The sequence below is a fragment of the Aplysia californica genome, unplaced genomic scaffold (assembly GCF_000002075.1).
Source record: "Aplysia californica isolate F4 #8 unplaced genomic scaffold, AplCal3.0 scaffold00442, whole genome shotgun sequence".
In the NCBI taxonomy this organism is placed as follows: Eukaryota; Metazoa; Mollusca; class Gastropoda; order Aplysiida; family Aplysiidae; genus Aplysia; species Aplysia californica.
The window spans coordinates 217,859-225,316 of NW_004797712.1; the positions used below are offsets into that span (position 1 = coordinate 217,859).

At 39.6% G+C, this 7,458-nt stretch overlaps 2 protein-coding genes across 2 annotated transcripts in view; one reads left to right on the forward strand and one right to left on the reverse strand.

The window, feature by feature from the left end:
* Positions 1 to 3,017, reverse strand: part of LOC106012649 (laminin subunit beta-1 variant) — a gene marked incomplete at its 3' end in the record, with an annotated part of 5,381 nt that extends 2,364 nt beyond the window's left edge. The window contains 1 exon segment of the mRNA XM_035971475.1: positions 1,978 to 3,017.
* A 3,547-nt stretch (positions 3,018 to 6,564) lies between these two features.
* LOC101856525 (5-aminolevulinate synthase, erythroid-specific, mitochondrial) overlaps positions 6,565 to 7,458 on the forward strand; it is a 73,164-nt gene continuing 72,270 nt past the window's right edge. The window contains exon 1 of the mRNA XM_013086180.2: positions 6,565 to 6,663. The gene's annotated coding sequence lies outside the window, so the exon portion shown is untranslated. The remainder of the gene's footprint in view (positions 6,664 to 7,458) is intronic.

A 7,458-nucleotide genomic window follows, 5' to 3' on the forward strand; every position in this document is an offset into this window, starting at 1 on the left:
GAAAAAAAAACAACTTTCATATTTCCAAAATAGTGTTCAATGGTTACTCCAAGCTTCTGCATTACCAAATAAGTGTAGATTGACTACTACAATAAAAAAAATTAATTTTGATAATTCTCTAGGCAGATGTTCTATTTTGAACAATACCACAAGTTCAGATCCATTCCATACGCAAAAACTACCAACACAGAAAAAAAGGGATCAACATTTAATTCAATGAGAGTTGTAATATCCCGTCACGGCAGAATCAGCACTCGCAATTTTTGATGGAGTAATTTGGGATATAATCTTTGAGTGTAAAAGCTCGTTCATTTTCCTTGCTCTTGATAAAAAAATAAACAACAGAAGTCGAGAACAAGAAAGTTTGGTAACTTCCGAAGCTGTAAAGTTCAGAAAAGTGTTTTTTTTAAAAGCAAATTTACTTTTTTTTTTTGCCTTTGCATGGTTTCACCTTGATGCAACGCATGCAAGAGAAAAAAATTGGCTCCAAACATTTTTTAGTGAATGAAAGTTTCACATAAAGTGTTTTCTGGTTCTCACATAGAACATCTGGTGATGACGACCTAGACTATTAATAGGAAGCAGGAAAAATTGTTATGCTTAAGTTGCAGGTTTGAACCCCAGTCCTGTGTCAGGATTCAACTTGATGCTCTTGGGAAAGAAACTTAAATTCATTTTATAACCTAATATAAATTTCTTCACTTCAAGCTAGTGGGAATAAATTATAATGGGCAAAGGGATGATTATAAGATGTGAGAGATTTGATCTTGTTATACGTGAGTGAGAGCCAATGAAATAAAACATCAGGGTAACAATTTGTAAACCACAGCAGAGATCCTACTTTTAATCTTAACTTTAACACTATCCGTACATCGTGTTATACTATCGTATCCTATATGACGTGGGGAACTCTGCCACCACTTCCAAAGAGGGAATTTACTCCTTAATCCGGTCCGTACACTTTGCGTAGCAGTCTGTCAAAATGATTTCTTGAAAAGTACTGAAAGTTTCAAAGAGATCTTCGTACTAGAAGTATTCTAAAATGTGGAAAAATACAACCCCAGTGGTACAAAATGACCCCAGGGCGTACGATAGGGTTAAAGTAGGCCTAAAATATTAGTCTCAGACTCAAATTACTAAATTTTATGCATTCCTTTTTTTTTGTTTTTGTTTTTAGTTCAACAAGGAACTGTAGATATGCAAAGAGATCAGGAATCTAGAACTAGATCTACTTAATAGGTTCTCAGCCATGGGTTAGCTTGGCATTAGCCTACTTTTTTAAAAAGAGAATTTAGATCTACAGGCTAGTCTAGAATCTAATCTGAATGATATTGAAACATTTCTTTTCTATAGTTTAGGCGTAGGGTAGACCCCCAAAGCAATGGTAAAGGCACTAAAGGACGCTTTTCCCCACATTTACCAATGGTACAGCATATTGTTATTCTTTTCTTTTTACGCTTGACTGTCTGTCTGCTAAAACTAAATCCGTTGGTCATTGCACTGCAGACAACGCAGACAAGAAGAACCTGGACAAAGATCTAGAGTGTAGACGTAGACGTAGTAGTGTAAACAGAGCAAAACAATAACATCTTTAACTCTGTACCAACAAAAATCATGTTGAACTGGTCAGAACAATCGAGGATCAGAGGTTTAAATCATCTGAAAAGTTTCAGATATCAGCGAAACATGTACACATCTCATTTCATAGCCCGAGAAAAAAAAATCAAATTACACCGAACGAAACGTTTCGAGTCCTGGCCCTGCCTGGCGAACTGACACAGCTCTGTTCTTACTGTGGGTACTGGTACACAGTACAGCTAATTCAGGAAGGTTGCCTGACTAAAGTTGATAAAAACTTGGGACAGATCTATACTTTGGGGTTTACACTTTGCAACGTGTCACATTCAAAATCATCGGCACAAGGAAAGAATACAAGCAATAATATCCATTTCACATGTTGAAACACTTCGTGCTTACCGCAACAACACACGGCTTCCTTCTTTTTCCCACACCCTGTTCTCACACCACCGCAGGCATGTAGCATCAGACAGCGCGGCGAAAACCGAGGTGTTCTATATTTAGAACTGCCCTCTTCACTAGTGGAAAGTTTGCAAAGTGGCTTTTAGAATGAAATCCGTGCGCGATATAATTCAGCAGCCGCTGGTACTAATTCTTTTTATTTTATCACAGCTTCATTTAACACTGTCAGGGACATAAAAAGTTATATTGAGCTTGCGTGGGTATCAATTGTGTGTCGGTAACACTAGTTGTTCAAATGAAGTAACAGCTAAAATTTCCCCTTCCTCCCCCTACCCTTGTTTTCAGTCAGAGTTAATGAAATGAATATGTATATAGGTCAGGGAGATATTGTTGATCAGATTTAGTTTAAAAAACAGCCTAATATGATATCAACTAGCAGTGTGTTGTAAGGTACGCCTGGTTCTAACTGTTAACAAATCAGGCAAAATGTTTTCCAGCTTGTACTATGTGACTGAAAGTTCTTGAGGCAGGGCAACGTCTCAACACTGTTTTCTGTGTCAGTAGGCCAATGACCCAATTATCCAATTTAAACGTCATTTCCTGAAATCATTTGCCAACTTGCCCTTTCAGAGACTAAAGTAATTTCTGGCCTAGGCAGGGATGTTATAATACAACTATCCAAGGAATTTGTTGTAAGGTCCTTGGGCCTAGGCCTAGGATTTCTCAGTTCCCTTTGAATGGTAACACCTTTCTTGTAACACCATTTTCCAAGCAGAAAACCGTCGCAACTACAGCAAGATACCTCCAGATTCATACACAGTTTGTTGTAGTTTTGTTTTTTGTTTGTGTTTTTTTTCTCAATCACAAACATGTAGGCCTACTGTCATTGTTACCATGAACATAAAAGGGAAACAAACGAAAAAAAGATGGCTTGGGAGAGTGGTGATGGGGAGGGGGTATATTATGTATCACCAAAATGTCCCTATACTCATTTCCTTATGATGATCAAGAAATATAACGTCCTAAGAAAGATTGTTTCCGAAAATTTGGCTTATAAGCAAATAGTCAATGTTAACTTTGATTTTCTTAGCCATTACATGATGTCTACCCTTTTGAAATGGTGTCTTTGCTCAATATACTGATAGATCTACAGTCTTTTCGTTCAGACGGCATGCGGTAGATACGCAGGGCAACTGCTCCAGTATGATATATATTATAGGCCTACGCATATCCTCGAACCCTCCAGTAATTAAACAGCTGAGTGAAACAGCTGTGTGCTCGCCCCGACAGCCTTCGGAGTCTTAAATTCTTCTCTTGTGCTTTCCATGGTTATCTCTAAATGTGAAGAAATCAAAATGCATGGTAATATCTAAATGTATCTAAATTTTAAAAAGCAAACAACCATAATATGTAACCGCAAAAGTGAAAGATTTTAAAAGGTTCAACAGTTTCATATTATATCTTGGCGATTGGCCTATATCATTACCTCCGAAGCTAAATGTGCCGCAGAAATAAAACTAACTATTGTAATAGCTATGACAGTTCAAGCAAAATGAGTCCAATCCTGGAAAACAGAAACATCTCATGCATCTCAATGACAACCAAAATAAGCGAGTAATAATTAGGTGACGAGTGTTCAATATTTCTATATAGCAGTGGATGCTGGACAGTTACCATAGTTGAAATAAACTTGAAGCAACAGAAGCGTGATTCCCATTCTAAAGAGGCTTACTGTTGCTTATTTCATAGAAAAAAAAATAATAAAATGATGTGACGATCGAAGAGCTGAAAAATGAAAATTGCCCAAGTATGTCGCCCACTAATTTAAAAAAAAAAAAATTAGGAAGAGATATATGCAGTTTTCTCGGACACCTAAATAGATATGTATAATAAGGCCTTGCACATCTTGCAGCTTTCACTGGAAAAAAGAAAGGTAAAATAGACATCGGTAGACCAAGAATAAATGACTTAAAGAGCTGAATGGATGGGTGAACGCGACAAACCAAGACACCAGTTTGTTGTTGTTGTTGTTGTTGTTGTTGTTGTTGTTGTTGTTGTTGTTGTTGTTGTTGTTGTTGTTGTGTGGGGGGGGGTGGTAGCCTATCCGTTCGAAATGTTTGGAGCCTCGAAGAGCGTGCTCTTCGCCAGGGCCACCGCCTCCCTTGGGTAGCGGTTGAGGCAGTCCAACCTCCCTGAATCCTCCCCGATGAGATGTCACAGCCGGATGTTGTTGTTGTTGTCGTTGGTGGTGGTGGTGGTGGTAGTGGTGTGTTGTTTGTTTGTTTTGGAGGGGGGGGGGTATTTCTTGATGGGTTTTTTAAAAGAGAACCCGAACAGAGACAGGAGTGGCAAACCATGACTACCGACCTCTGTTTCCGATCTGGCTCTCTAGGAAAATGATGATGACTTCAGTGATTTACAGACGATGTATGCCTTCACACAAACGACATAAATCGTTTCTACCTTGCATGCCAGCGAGCAAAGACCAAAGGGCAGGGACTCACTTAGGAAATGCTGTTGGTGGGTGGCGTTTCTCTGACCGCCCACAGGGAACAGGCCCCTCAGAGACTCATCAGCTGCTTTAAAGGCGCTTGTATAAACTATGGCCTGGCCACCAATATCAAGACGACCAATGTCATAGGACACTAAGCCTACAAGTGTACCAAACATTTCCATTGGTGACTTTACCCTCGAAGTAGTCGGAAAAAAATATCACTTATTATAGTTCAGCTCCATTAACCCAAACAACCAGTGTTTTGGATGCGGAGCGAACCAGGAGAATCGGCAAAACATTAGCAGCAATGACTCGCTCTTATGACTGTCAATACAGTCAACACCAAGAAGATGGTTCATCAAGCCTGCGTGCTGATCTTGTTGCTTTGTGAACCCTCAGCGCCTGAAAGGAGCGCAAACTTCATATCTTTCAGAAAGATCTTGGGAATCACATGGTAGGTCTGCATCCCAAACAGGGCCCCGACGTTGTGTCCTTGGAAAAGGCAGTTTACACGAGTTTTCCTCACTTCACCCAGGTGGGAATAGGTACCCGGCTATAGACAGCGAAAGATCTTGTCAGTTTGTTAGTGTTTGAACGCTTAATCGGCTGCTTGCACTGTATGCTTCCTGGGAAGCTGAGAATGTTTCGGAGTGTTCTGTGGTCTGCTGGGGTAATAATATAGTGTAAAGCGCATAGGGCCTGCTGTTGAGCGGGGATATGCGCTATACAAATGCTATTTATTCTTATTATAAGATTTTTCTTGACGACGGCGGGCATTCGCAAGCTCAAACACACAAGCTGGATAGAAGATGGCCACCATTTTTCTCAAGGACATACTCTATGGTTCAAGTTTGCTATTAGGCTCCGCAGCTGCTAGAGACAGACAACTTTTAAAATGTATATTATGTTTTTACGCCCCCAATTGACACAATTTAGGTATTTAGGACGCAGACTCCCGAACCTGGTACAAAAATGAAATGGATTAATAACTGCTGAATGAACCAAGAAGTGAAAGTGTTAGTGAATGAAGGCAACAGCAGCGGTGAATCATTTTCAGAATCTTCAGAGTCATGCGAAAATAAGTTAATTCTTTGTCTATGGTATCTTCCTTTCTTATTTGAAAAAGTTATCAGTAAAGCGCCCGACTTTCACCTGGAGCGCGAGGGGAAATAATAATAAGATTTGCGAAAGCAGCAAGATTAACATTGCTTACGCCCCGTTGGTACTGCAGAGTTGGCTTTCACCTCAGCCGTGGCTTAATAAACATCATGTTCGTGGATGAAATCAGAGTGGTATTTATTGGAATACATAGAATTTTTTTTTTTTTTTTTTTGGGGGGGGGGGGGGGGTTGAAAATACAATTAATTCAATAACAGGCTGATTAAAGATGCCTGCAACTACGCAGGGACGCTATAGACCCATGCCCTGCTCTTCTCTCTTGGAATTAAATCTACTAGAAGTAGAAAGGGTGTTTGGACATCAAAAGGCCTTAATATAGGTATTTTTTCGCGTTTGATTCATAATATTATAGCTGTCACTGATAGTGACAGAGATGAAGGACAAATATTTGTTAAAATCGAATCACCCCATTCGCTTGACTGTGGATATAAAAGCGTTGAGAAAAAAAGATTTACAAAAAGCCATATTAGACCCCCCCCCCCCTCCAAGTAAAATAGTATTGGTACTACTAGAAGACATAATAAAATGGGCTCTGATGATCAGATCAAGCACTTGATGGTTCGCCGAAGGGTAACAATAATAATATAATATTAATAAGATGAATTGTCGGCACAAATAGTGCATAGAGGGGGGCCCCCAACCTTGCCTGTATAAGCTTTGCCAAATGAGCGACAAGCTACAGCATGAGAATCGTTCTTTCTGGTTGCATGTCTATTCCTTGAAGACGTCCTCAAAATCTGAAAGGGTCGTCTTACCCATGAGAGTGAAATTAATTTACTGTCTTTGTATTATTAAAATCACTTTATCAATGGGCTATCACTGACCAAATTAGCCAAGAGCTTTTAAAGGCATCAAAGCCTTTTTGTCTTTACCACGCCAAGCGTAAAAAATCTGGCAATCAGGTCATTCATTACATGACCATCCTTCCCCGTGAATGGTAAACAAACTGATACTGTTGAGCTATCGGTTGACGACAACTGCTAGCAAATTGGGAACCTCAACGTGATAAGGTAAGCAAAGCTAAATTTTGTTGAATAGCTTAGATATGAAACTACTGGATACTAGTGCCATATGTGTTGACTAAGGAAGGGTTATACCAACTGATTCCTGAAGGTAACTTACTAACACGCTGTTTGCAGTGGCCTTTTTTTGTCTTGCTCTTGATAAGGTGGGCTCGACTATCTCTGTCTAAACTGATTAATCCTACTCAAATCATTGTTTTCACTTTTTTGTATACATGGAATCGTTTCTCAAGGTTGAAACGATTTTTGGGGAAGATTGAAGAATACCGGACCACTCGTAAACTTTATTGCGCGAGAATGTGGGGTAGGTGGGACGGGTAGTCAGTGGTTGGGGTGGAAGAGGGGTGTCTCCCCCCTGACAAATTTTGAATGAATAGATCTACTGGTCCCAGATTCTCCATTGAGAGATATTAAAAACTGGGGAAAATCATGAATTCCTAAGGTTGAGACCTAGGCAAAGTCAGTCCGCTTGTCCGGTATTCTTCAATCTTACTGATTTTTGTTTTCGAAGTGACTATTTCTCCGAAAGTTAGGGAAAATAAAGCTGAACTCTATTTCTCTGAACGATTTCCGATCTCGAGACTTTTTGGGTTATTTGCTAGATTTAGGCGTCATCCTTTCATTCTGCCATTCTGCAAGGACTGGGAAGAAGCATTTTTTGCATCAAATTCAATTTCTAGAGCTAGAGATTTTTAAATGTCTGAATATTCAGATACTTCAGTTGTGGTTGGGACAACGTTCCCAGACTATACTTCATTTGAAAATACCTTCAAAGGGTACAGC